An 11,803-nucleotide genomic window follows, 5' to 3' on the forward strand; every position below is an offset into this window, starting at 1 on the left:
AGCCTGGAAAAATAAACGCATTAAAAAAAAAAAAAAAAAGAAGTGCATCCTCTAGGATGTAATATTAAAATTTATTTTTTTCTATGAAGCTTAAAGTAAAATTTAAGCAAAACTATGTAAAATTTCCGCTATAAATTAAGTGAATATTGATCTTTAGAGTACCGAATATCGAATTTTGAGGAACAGTTAATAGTTGCATATTTCATCACTTCCGCAAAATTGAAAATTTAGAGAAGTAGAATGCATCGAAATTTTGTAGATGACCAGGCTATTGAGATATAGATCTAGCGGCCGGAAGGCGTTGATTACTTGAGCAGGTTTGTCGAAGGTGGCATATTCGTTGATGGTCAGTCAGGACATCAAGCTATACACAGCAAAAAATTAATTTTAATATCACATCAAAGTGGATGCACTTCAATCGTGTCGAAAATATGGTGTAATACATATTACTTACCAAAAAGGATAAAATTATCATGAGTACAGTGCATGAACTGACATTACGCTGCTTTTACTGCATTTGTTTATTTTTGTGGCCATAAAAATTACACGAGATTTTCAACATGATTGAAGTGCATCCTCTAGGATGTAATATTAAAATTTATTTTTTGCTGTGTAGCTTCTAGGTATAGAAGGTTCACTGGTGTCGCGTGGTGGAAGGGTTCCAAACATACCTGTTCACCATAATCATTTGGAAGGCCTTGGTCATCTTACCAACAATGCCGGAAACAGAAACTCCGTGGAAAGTCACAACCTAGTTTTATGAATTGACTACTTTAACGGGGTACACTTCCCCGGACTCCCGTATTCCGAATTAATTCGTAAAACAGATCTTTAAGTATTTTCGAAAATGCCTGCTGTTTTTCAGAAACGATATAGTGTTATTTATTGCACTCAGTTCCAACCATGAGGTATTTTACCATTTATGCTACTCGATACGGCCTAAAAGCACTCGCTACGTAAACGATCTGTTCTACTGATTTCGTTTCCTTTATCGAGCTCCGTTGTGCACAACTCACATAAAAAATAATGTGTGATACCTAGATGTGTCTGTTAAGAGTTTTTTGCGAACACATATCACGCCCAATGTGTTGATCTAACAACTCACGAAAAGAAAAGTTGTTTACAAAATCCTCATATGTTTTGGATTTTGAATTTTGCAGCATGATGTTACGGGAAGTTCACAAATTACAAACTATGCAAGGAGGGTTCATGAATTTTGCTTCATGTTCTGCAGATGACCGTATAAATTTGTCTTCTCATAAGTGCGATGTGGCCAATGATGTTATTGAAAAGATAAAATAAATTGCTACTATTCATAAAGCTTTGAGGGGAGTCGTTGGAATGTTTATATCAACCTCAAACACCATTACTGGTTAATAACACCAATAATACATGCTGGTTATTTTTCACGCGTTTAAAGAACGATCTGTCGGAACATGCAATGCATGCTATGGTTGCTGACTCTCTTTATTCTACCGATACGTTCCTTGTGAAGAAGTTGGGCAATTAGCCCGAATGCCATTATGCCGAATGCCATTAGGTCGAATGCCATTAGGCCGAATGCCATTAGGCCAAATTCCAAATGCTTAAGTCCAAATATGGCCGACTTGATGACGGGCTTGCACTATCACTTCACATTTTCCAGAGGAAAAATCTCGGAAACTACATGAACTTCACGCTTTGCAAATGCAACTCCATGTTTGTTGCACTTCAGCATACGCTGGGATCTATATTCATATTTGTATTGGTGGAGCTGATGTTTGTGACCTTATTTTTTTCAAGTGAAGAAAAGCGTCATCAGAAATAATAACTTAAGAAATAATCAGCAGTAAATAAAGACAAATAAATTATCTTGATGCTTTGTTCATCCAAGCTGTTAAAAACCATTAAAATAATATGCCCCAAATGAACTGCTCATGTTTCAAAGAAGGAAAAAAGTCTGTTTTGTTTAATCTTAAGCTAGAAATTTCATCGAATGAAAAAAATGAAACTCGAAAGAATTGCTCAAGTTTTAAAAAGAAAAATACGCTTCGAAAAATCATAGGCTACAAATTCCTCATCATAAAATGTTCCTGTTTGTGGGATTTCTCGAATATTTCCAAAGTATTAGTTATTAAAACATTTTCTTCGTATATTTTTCAAATGTTCACAATCGTGGATTTAAAATTGGAAATCTTCAAATAATGAAAAAGTTGGATTACCTTAGAATAAGATTGTTACAATTATTCAAAGACAGATAATTTTGAAAAATCCCAATGATAGATTTTTCGAATATGTGATTTTGATATATTTTTTTTTCAATTATCCTACAGCTTTGAAATTTTTTAAGTTCTAGATTTTAAAAGGCATTTCATAATTTCACGTATGTATTTCTCATCTTACACAGAGATATTAGAACATTTTTGAAAATCCAGAGTTATATAAATAGGTCCTCTAAGGCTATGTTCCATTTGGTGAATTTTCACTTATATTTGACATGTGGAAAATGAATTAAAAAGGTTCGATAATTCCTCTGTTGTTGATCGTGTGATTTTTTTTTAAAAAGGTGTTTGTCAAAATTGATTCCTGGTATTTCAGAACTAAATAAAATAGCAATTCTTTTTTGAAAATTTTCCATCCGTAAAATTTTAGTGAGGCCTAATGGTATTTGACCCAATAGCATTCGGCCCAATGGTACTACATCGCGGTTTCCCAATGGTAACATAAATTTTACATGATAAATTATATAATAGCTCTAAAACATTAAATTCCATTAAATAAAATAGGATGTACTGGTTGCCGACAAGTGTTTGATTTCGTTGTTAGTTTTGACATTTCAATTGTAATCAAGCTAAAATCTAGAGTTCTTTTTGAATTTGCCGATCAAAGAATCAATTAACTTCATTAGATTTCTACCGAGAACTGAGTGGTTGATTTGCAATAATAATGCGTACAATCAAAAGTTCAAAGATTAAATTAAAGATTCTACATTATTCCGAAAATACCGCACTGGTCGCGATATAAAGCGAATCAAGTTGATCGTTTTTTAGTTTTGACAAATGGATAAATATTAATTGAGAAATGTGTTTTACATCATCAACTATACTGTAACAAAGAACTCTTTATTATTATTTTTCTAGAGATGATTGTTTTAATAATCCAATGGGTGGCCGTCTCTCCCCATCGTCCCCTAAGAAGCGAACTCGACTAAGAAAGAGGCGGAAGATATGCAAGATCACTTTGTCAGGGGTTTCTTCATCGCGCATAAATGATAAACAGAAAAGCTCCGGAAAACGAGAAAAAAATCTAAGCATTTCCTTGTCGCTGTTAACTGAAACAGACAGTGGATGACAAGAAAATGTTGGCGCAATCAGAATCACCAGTAGCGCGAAGTATTATTCTGAGAAAATGAGAGGTGGTAGGTATATGCGGCTGGCATAATGGAAGATAAAAAAGCAAGTAGAAAATAGAGCAAGGTAGAAAAACCTTGAATAAGAATCTCAAAGGCTGAAAGGTCAGTTAACGCAGTCTACTTCTGAATGATAAATGGTAATAGTGCTTATATGCGCCAAAGCGCCAAAGCCCTCCAGATCTCAATTTTTTACCTCTCATGCTTTTGAGCAATACACCAGCTAAAACAGGTGAATTTTGCAGAACCTTGGCAGCATTCGCCCAGGTTAGGGACAAAGCAAGCAGGAAAAAAAGGAATCCAACCGCTATGAGCAAAGTGGCACGGAACGAAAAAAGCCACCCATTTTGGTCTGCTGGAATTTAAATCATTGTAAGGAAACACGCTGTGAAGCAAGAAATGCAAAGAAAAACTTTCACAATCTTAAAAAGATATTTATCAGAGTTTACGGCGTTCATAAAATTTGCATAAAAATGAACTTAAATGAATTCTGATTTCTGTTGACATTTTGAGATGACAACTTTTGGGGTTAACTCGATTATTTAACAACTGCCCTGTGTGATACTGTACGGCAAAACTGCATGGTACCAAATTGACAGCTTGATTAGACAAGGACTGCAGAGCAGTAGATGAAAGCAGGAAAATACTTTATAGGCACACTGGAGCTTAGCCAGTAACAGTGCGGCTATAAAGCAAAACCATCCAGAGATTTTATGCCTCAGAAAATCCCGGCGGTGCCGACTGGGATTGAACCCAGGCCTTTTGAGGTGAGAAGTACTACACCATCGGCGCCTCTAGAAATTGAATAGTTGCAACAGAAAATTCAAAAGTTGCAACTGAAAACATGTGTTTGACCAATAAAAAAAATCTCGAATGTTCGAATAAAATATTTTCTATTGCATCTTTTTAATTTTCAACTGCTACTTTGCACTTGCCTATTTTCAATAGTGTATTGCTCCTGAGTAATCAGGTTGATTGATTATTTCGCATCAAACTATGTGAGTTTTTTCTTCTATTAGTGAGCGTTATTAGAGTGCCACAGGGACGTAGTAAGGAGGTGGCGAATGCCGCCCCGCCAAGGGCTACAAGGCAAAGGGGCGCATTCAAAAATATTCTGTCTAGTATCTTTTCTACGACATCAATTTCATTGACATTGATGAGCGAGATTTCAATGTGATTCTTTTTTTTTGTTCATTACTTTATTTGTACAGGCTCAATCGAATAAACTTTACAGACTGATTTTGGCTATACATTATTGATGTTTTAAACCCCATACAGTCAATAGAAGAACAGACGTAGACAATTTGAACACAGCTTACGCAGCAATCTTACACTCACTAAAAGCCAAATCAATCAATGCCCAACAGCAATACCAATTATGCCCACCTGAATCCAACTAAAAAGCTCAACTATAATACCCGTTCCCACCATTTCACCATAGCCACCATAACCCTCGAAGAGTGCACAACCGCAAACAATTTTATACCCGACACAAATTATATAAAAAATCAAAAAAAAAGAAAAAACTTTGAATATTCAACTAAAAACCGCTATGTATAAAAACTTACCACCAGAAAAACAGACGTTAGACTTCAAACAGTATTTAGACAAAGAACAAATCCAACAATTGTGAGTGTAAAATATTTATTAAATGTGAAACAATTAATTCTAAAAATAAAATTCCCCTCAGTTTTCCCTGAAGAAGGCCCTAATCAAATTGAGTGATTGCCAGAATGCCAAGCCGAAACTGTTTATTTTAAATCTAAAGTTAAAGGAATTCAACCGAATACTCGCGAGTTTGGTAAAGAGAGATAAACAAACCGATTTGTACCTTCCTAAAAAGTTGTACTTGCTCGCTTTCTACTCTCTGAGTACAATTTTCACTCTGCCATTTTCGAAGTTTCGCTAAAATTAAAAGGTAAAATTTACCCACCCTAATTAAGTCAAGGTCAAATATATCCAGCGTAGGGTACGCATACTCTTTAAGGGCTTAACTACGTAGACAGTTTTTTGAGATTCTTGCCACCATCCCCTCCAAAGGGGGAGTTTGGTAAAGAGAGATGATAAAACTGATTTGAACCTTCGTAAAAGTTGTCTAGCTCGCTTTCTACTTCTATATGCAATTTTCACACTGCCGTACTCTAAACGGAACTATCATTCTATACTTTCATCTCCTCCTTATCTATCGTATAAAAATTACCACTTTAGTCTGTTATTTGAAATTAGTATCTTCAACTATGTAAATCGTTGACTTCACGCAGAAGTAATACTAAAACAGATAGTCAAAGTTGAATTCCGTTGTTTGTCAATCTCGAGGCTTTCTGCAACATCCACTTTCCATGGTGTAGATACGGTTCGTAAAATCGTGATGTCCTCCGTCGATAGGTCCTCTGTGAAGATGTGTTCTGCAACCTTTGATTTTAAATCATATGTTAGGCCTTCTCCTCTTGCTTTTTGGCCTTATTAACCTCCGCTTTATGTTTTTTTTTTAATCTAGTTGCTAAAGTTCTCTTGGTTTGTCCTACGTATACTTTGTTGCAATGATTACAGCTTATTTTATATACACCTGCTTTACCTAAAACATTAACTGGGTCTTTAGTCGATCCTAACAATGATTTCAACTGATTATGTCTAGTGGTGAAAACTAAATCTAATCCGAATTGTTTTAACTGTGGTCTTAGTTTACAAGTAATATCTTGATCAAATGGAACGGACACTCATTTCACGTCTGGCTTGGTTGTAACCGCGTATCCTAGCCCCTTGTTGAGGTGTGTCAATTGTCGATCGGTTTACAACCAACCCATCAATGGAGTAAACCCTCGGCGTCGTGGTGATGATGGATGGGATCTGCTCACCCCGTTCGGTGTGCCGTCTGTCTCTTTTTTTCCTTGATTTTTTTTCCGTCGATCTTGTTTTCCGTGCTGAGCACCAATTCTACCGCCACCAGAGAGGCAGCTCCCACATCTGGACCCTACCTATCGACCCATCAACTCATGAACCGGGGACCAACGGCTTTACTTCCCTTCCGAAGGAAGGCGTGATCAGAGATGTTATGCCTCAGAACATCCCGGCGGTGCCGACTGGGATTGAACCCAGGCCTGCTTGGGTTAGAGGCAATCACGCTTACCACTACACCACCGGCGCCGCTTATCGTCGTCCGTCTCTGTTGAGACTCGTGTCGTAGTCGTTTTAGCTTCCTACACTCAAAAAATTCCACACGTCATCATCATGTGTCTCACACTTAATTTTGCGCTTATTGTGAAACACAACACAGCCACATCCAGCTATAGCACATCATAGTTCAATATTCTTCTTTATCGACTTCTACTTTACCGACTCTAAAAATGAATCAACAAATATATAAACTGCCAGAGACCAGAGCTTTCACATATCTTTTTAATGGGTCTGATTTGGGTTTCGATCATAGACTGTTGGGGTGTGCTGCTGCCGAAGTCTTTGTTCGATCTCACTGTGCCACGGTTGTTCTCAAATATGAGGCGGGTTGATAGGATAAAGTCACAACTCTTGTTTTCTGTGTTTACCTTTCTGAGCAAGCAATTCACATCGCATTGAAATGCAAAACACTTTAAATCCATCTGTTTTGAACAGTAGTGTGATTCAATGTGCACTGATCCACTGATACACTTGAATAGATAGTGAAAATTTTTCAACATTTCAAAGTTTGAAATACTTGAAATTAACGTGTATAACACATTGAAGCAAGGTGAAATACACTTTAAGTGAATGTGATTGTGCATTTAAAAAATCAAGTGTTTAAACACTTAGATCAAATGTGTGGAATTTTTTGAGTGTATCGTGCAGCTTTCGTTTCATATCCGATTCGCACTCCTCTGATACCTTGGCCCTAGACAGAAACTCCTGGAATACTCTTTGGCCAATTTGAGGTGTAGAGAATAACATTCCAAAATCTTCATGTCCAGTTTGCTATATAGCCGTCTGATGCTATCCTTGATGAACTCTGCTTCCATCCTCTTTACTACGCAGGGTGGGGTGAGTGTCCGTAGCTTAATGCTATGGCTTATAGGTATAACCTTATATTTTTGGCATTTCTACAGAAATGCTACGTCCTTACGAAGCGATGGTTTTCTTCAATCGGATGAATTTATTTGGCTCCGACGGCTTGGTTGCCATGATGAATCCTGATGAATCCTGAATGCTGAGTTCATTAGGATTCATCACATTGATCCAAATATTGACGACGAAAAAACTGATGGACCTATTGACGCAAATGAAAAAAAAAGTTTTGATTTCATGTTTCAATATTTCCCTCAGTTTTCCCCTTCTGTTTGACAACAACAGCAGATGGGGCCTGCTACTCGGTAGCTTTTGTCAAGGTGGTTGTGATTTAACTCCGAATATTGTATCGGATACAACAGTGTTAGTGAGGAGCAACCCTGTATTGATGAGCCCCCAAAAATATTGTTTAAAATATTGATATAAACATATTGTTGGAAATATTGACGAAACTTCTGTCGTGACTTTTTTGACATTTTTGGACAGTTACTGAAGAAATGAAAAGTAGCCAAAAATATCATTGAAGATTTGGAAAATGTGATGAATTTCCTAATATAATTGATGAAGAGTTTATGATTTGATCAGCTCAAAACGCTTTTGGTGAGCGACTATATTGCGTAACGTTGCAACGTTTTGCACTTCTCAACTACACTACTTAACAACTACTCACCAAAACGTTCGAGCTCGACAGGATGAAAGATTTTTTTCTAATGAAGTCATCTCTCCATATCTCTGTAGCTGTCAATTCAAAACAAGATTCTAGTATGCAATCAAGTAGCGTTTACAAACATTGAAGAGTTAACAAATCTGTAAAAATTTCTAACCATAATTTCCTGTTTAACTCTACGACTACAATTTGCGGTCCACCCTGAAACATGATACTTAGCATTCCCAGCCACACAATCAGTGCTGTTCATTTGGAAAAGAATGAACACAAGTCTCAGCACCAAAACGACGCCACCGACCATCATCATTGCATACCATCATCGGTGTTGGACGAAAATTATTCTACGTTTGCTGTACGAGAAAATACTTGAATGCAGTTTTGTCCCGTTTGTCGTCGCTATGGTACATACTTTCTCCACCTCCGAGGCTATGAACATTACGCCAAAACTACGTCAGCTGCTGCCGTCTTTTCGCAAATTACAGGAAATGTATGAGACGAAAGCTGTTTAAAAATGGAGCAACATATTTTATGCAGGTTTATTGGTTTCCTTCAAATTGCTTCATTTTATCTGGGTCTGGGATTTCACTTGTCTCTTTTCTGCACATTCTAAATGGTCATTCATTCCACTTGGTCCGGAAAGCAATGATTCGTTCTGGCAGACTGTTGCTATCACGCGGTGGACTTGAACGAGTGGCATTTAGTGTCCATCCATTCCACAATCGTTAGTGAAGTTGGGCGCATTCTCCATTTAATTAATGATGCAAGGGCAGGAAGTGCATGAACATCTTCGGAATGGTTTTGCTGCACATTCGTAAGGTTCATTTGAAATTGATTGTGTTTTACTCAGCTCAAATTCAATCTTCTTTACATAAATAAGACAACTACAACTGTCGAAATGTCGATATGTAAAATTTTGACGTTCTTAACATTTTTTTTCTGGTCAGGAGCATCTTGAAAAATAATTTTACAATATGAGACCACACAGATAAAAATTCTGAATTTTAATTGTGATGTAAACATTCATTCACGTAAACTTGTATTTCATCTCACGCAACCGATGTTGTTTTCAAAGATGGGCTTTTGTAATATTTGCTACATTGTATGAAATGTGTCAGAATTTTACATGATATGTAAAGTAAAGGTATATGATATGTGACGTTCCATTTATGTGCATAATATTGAGCAGAAATTTACACTACTTTTTCGAACTGTGCAGGTTATATTATATTATAGTTTGTCGTATTATAATGTATTACATTACATTATATTATATAACGTTAAACTGATTTATACAGGAAAGATGAGCTAAATTTTGTATCATATTTACAGTATTTAAACTGATAAATCCGCGTTAGAATCAAAGGCAAATGTGAAATATGACCTCAAATATCATAATATATCTAGACATTTGATATTATCTCGTATTATTAATTAAAAAATATGGAATTATTAATTATATAATTATGGTAATAAATTATGGTCTTTACAAAAAGTGTTAGTTGCTTGTTAAGTTCAGCGTTGTGACGGCAGCCAACCAGAGCGGCCGCATGTTCTTGCGTGTGATAATTGGATTGATTCGGCGTCACTTTAAAAAAGCTGTAATTTTGTAAAGAAATGTGATAGAGACCTGAAATGCCCTGACTTTTACTAATTTTTGAAAACGAACATTTTGCTGTCAAAAGAATCGTTCAGCGACCTCTAGTTTAATGATGAACGCATTGAGAACTATTTGAAAACCGTATTTAAGCTACAATAAAAGCTACTTGGCATCAATAAAAAACCTTTTTCTGGCCAAAGCGATCAAGATAGGAAATGAGTCATAAATACTTTAATATCTTATCAAAAAAATTAAAATAAAAACTTATAGATAAAAACAGAAAACGCCTGCTGAGTTAAAAAAAATCAAATAGTTACCATGCAGTGGTAGTTTTACGTGTCATATTAAATCTGATTTGACATGTCCTTGAAAACATCGAAACAAATAAGTTCGCACTAGGAAAACGTCGATTTTACTAATTATTTTTCAGTGATAAAAAAATATTCTTCAGATTGATCATTAAGCGCATCCGAGATATATTTTATTATTTTCGTATTTTAACTAGCAGACTGAATGGTGCCACTTTGCATAATCATAACCCATTTATGGTACAAAGGCCTTAATCGATCTATTCTAGTGAATGATTGCTTGCTTGCTTCTCTAATGGTGGTAAGCTCCAACCGGTATTATCCTCGGATTAAATTCCGATCAGGAATGTCAGACCGTTTTGTTGTTGACGTCGATGTTAATCCACACGATCCTTCACTAACATTTGGTAGATCTTCCAATCAGGGCCGGTGTTAAAAGTTATACCGAGGTATAGCTTATCGCCATAAGAGGTATATAGACTAATCTATAGATTAGTGATAATAAAATACATGATGAAATGGTGCGATGAGTTGGGGTTCGTACAATTTACCTTAAATCAAGCAAGAATATACTCCAATTTTAATTAATCGCACTAGAAATCTTCACGCAGCTTCCCACTATTGCATAAACTAGCGAACAACACAGAATAAATACATGTTCGGAACGTGATGTCGACGGGAATTTTCTTTTCTTTTTTTCTTCGTTCCCAATGGTCTCCCAAGTTTTCCGCCCTGAAGGCATACAGCGGTTATTTGGTTGGTTGATGTGGTGTGGTGCGTTTCGTTCAATAGATGCTTTCATTACCTCATTTATAAAGATGTTCCCAGCGTCGTGTACCTAATCACTCGTTTACGCTGCTATTAATGTGTGTCGTTAAGGTTAACAGTTTGCTTTTACGATCTGATGTGCCACGCTTGAGAATGAGCGGATACGCCTTGAGGAAGGGTCCTAACGTTTAATGAGCAAATTCAGGAAAGGCTACAGAAATAAACAATTTCCCTAATCAAGAACTACCCTAGCCGCCTGAACGGTTCGAACATTTTGCAAAACTATCGCTATCTGGATGGTACAACACATCGTTGGCTCTGTGGCAGACGGGTTTGGGTTTAACACTATTCCTTTGCTCACCACAACCGGCTTCGTGCTGGGTAGAAATTTCATCGACTTTCGTTCCGTCCATGGTCAGAACTGGGATCAACCTAGCTCGCCCAGTCGGGTGCGTCTTCGGCGATGTAAGTCACGTTTATCGTATCCGCAAATTTCTACAGAAACGTTTCATGAAATTTAAACAGCTTTGAATTATGGTCTGTTTTCAGGAAAAACTTTCTTGCTTCGAAAGCCGACGACGAGGACGGTGGCAGCAGCAGTAGCTTCTCATTAAATACATTTTAGTCTACATGGAGCAGTTTAGTTGGTGTACGAGAGGTTACATAGCAGTGATTGGGCTTCGGATAGAAGTAGGTAAGTATGGGTACGCGATTCACCACAAGGTGCTAAAGAAAGAACCATTAAAAAAGTTGTTAAGAGGACAGCGGCACAATTAGACAAAATTTGTACAAATTTCACTAAAAAAATCCTCGTAGACCTCGCTTATGGATGCGGTAGGGTATAACAAAAACAGTTTTTCAATCCATGCTGGAAAATTTGCATTTTATTTGTTTTCCAATAGTTATTCGTAATTTTGTACCTTACTCGATGAATTTTATTTTTTACTTCAAAATCAAATTACCTTGAGTTTTATGATTCAATTTATATTTTTGTTGATTAAATCAAGAAATCGTATGTTTAGAAAACTCACTTACATTAC

This window comes from Ochlerotatus camptorhynchus, unplaced genomic scaffold (assembly GCF_037179485.1).
Source record: "Ochlerotatus camptorhynchus isolate MF236.1 unplaced genomic scaffold, CSIRO-AGI_Acam_v1.1 ptg000048l, whole genome shotgun sequence".
NCBI classification, from domain to species: domain Eukaryota; kingdom Metazoa; phylum Arthropoda; class Insecta; order Diptera; family Culicidae; genus Ochlerotatus; species Ochlerotatus camptorhynchus.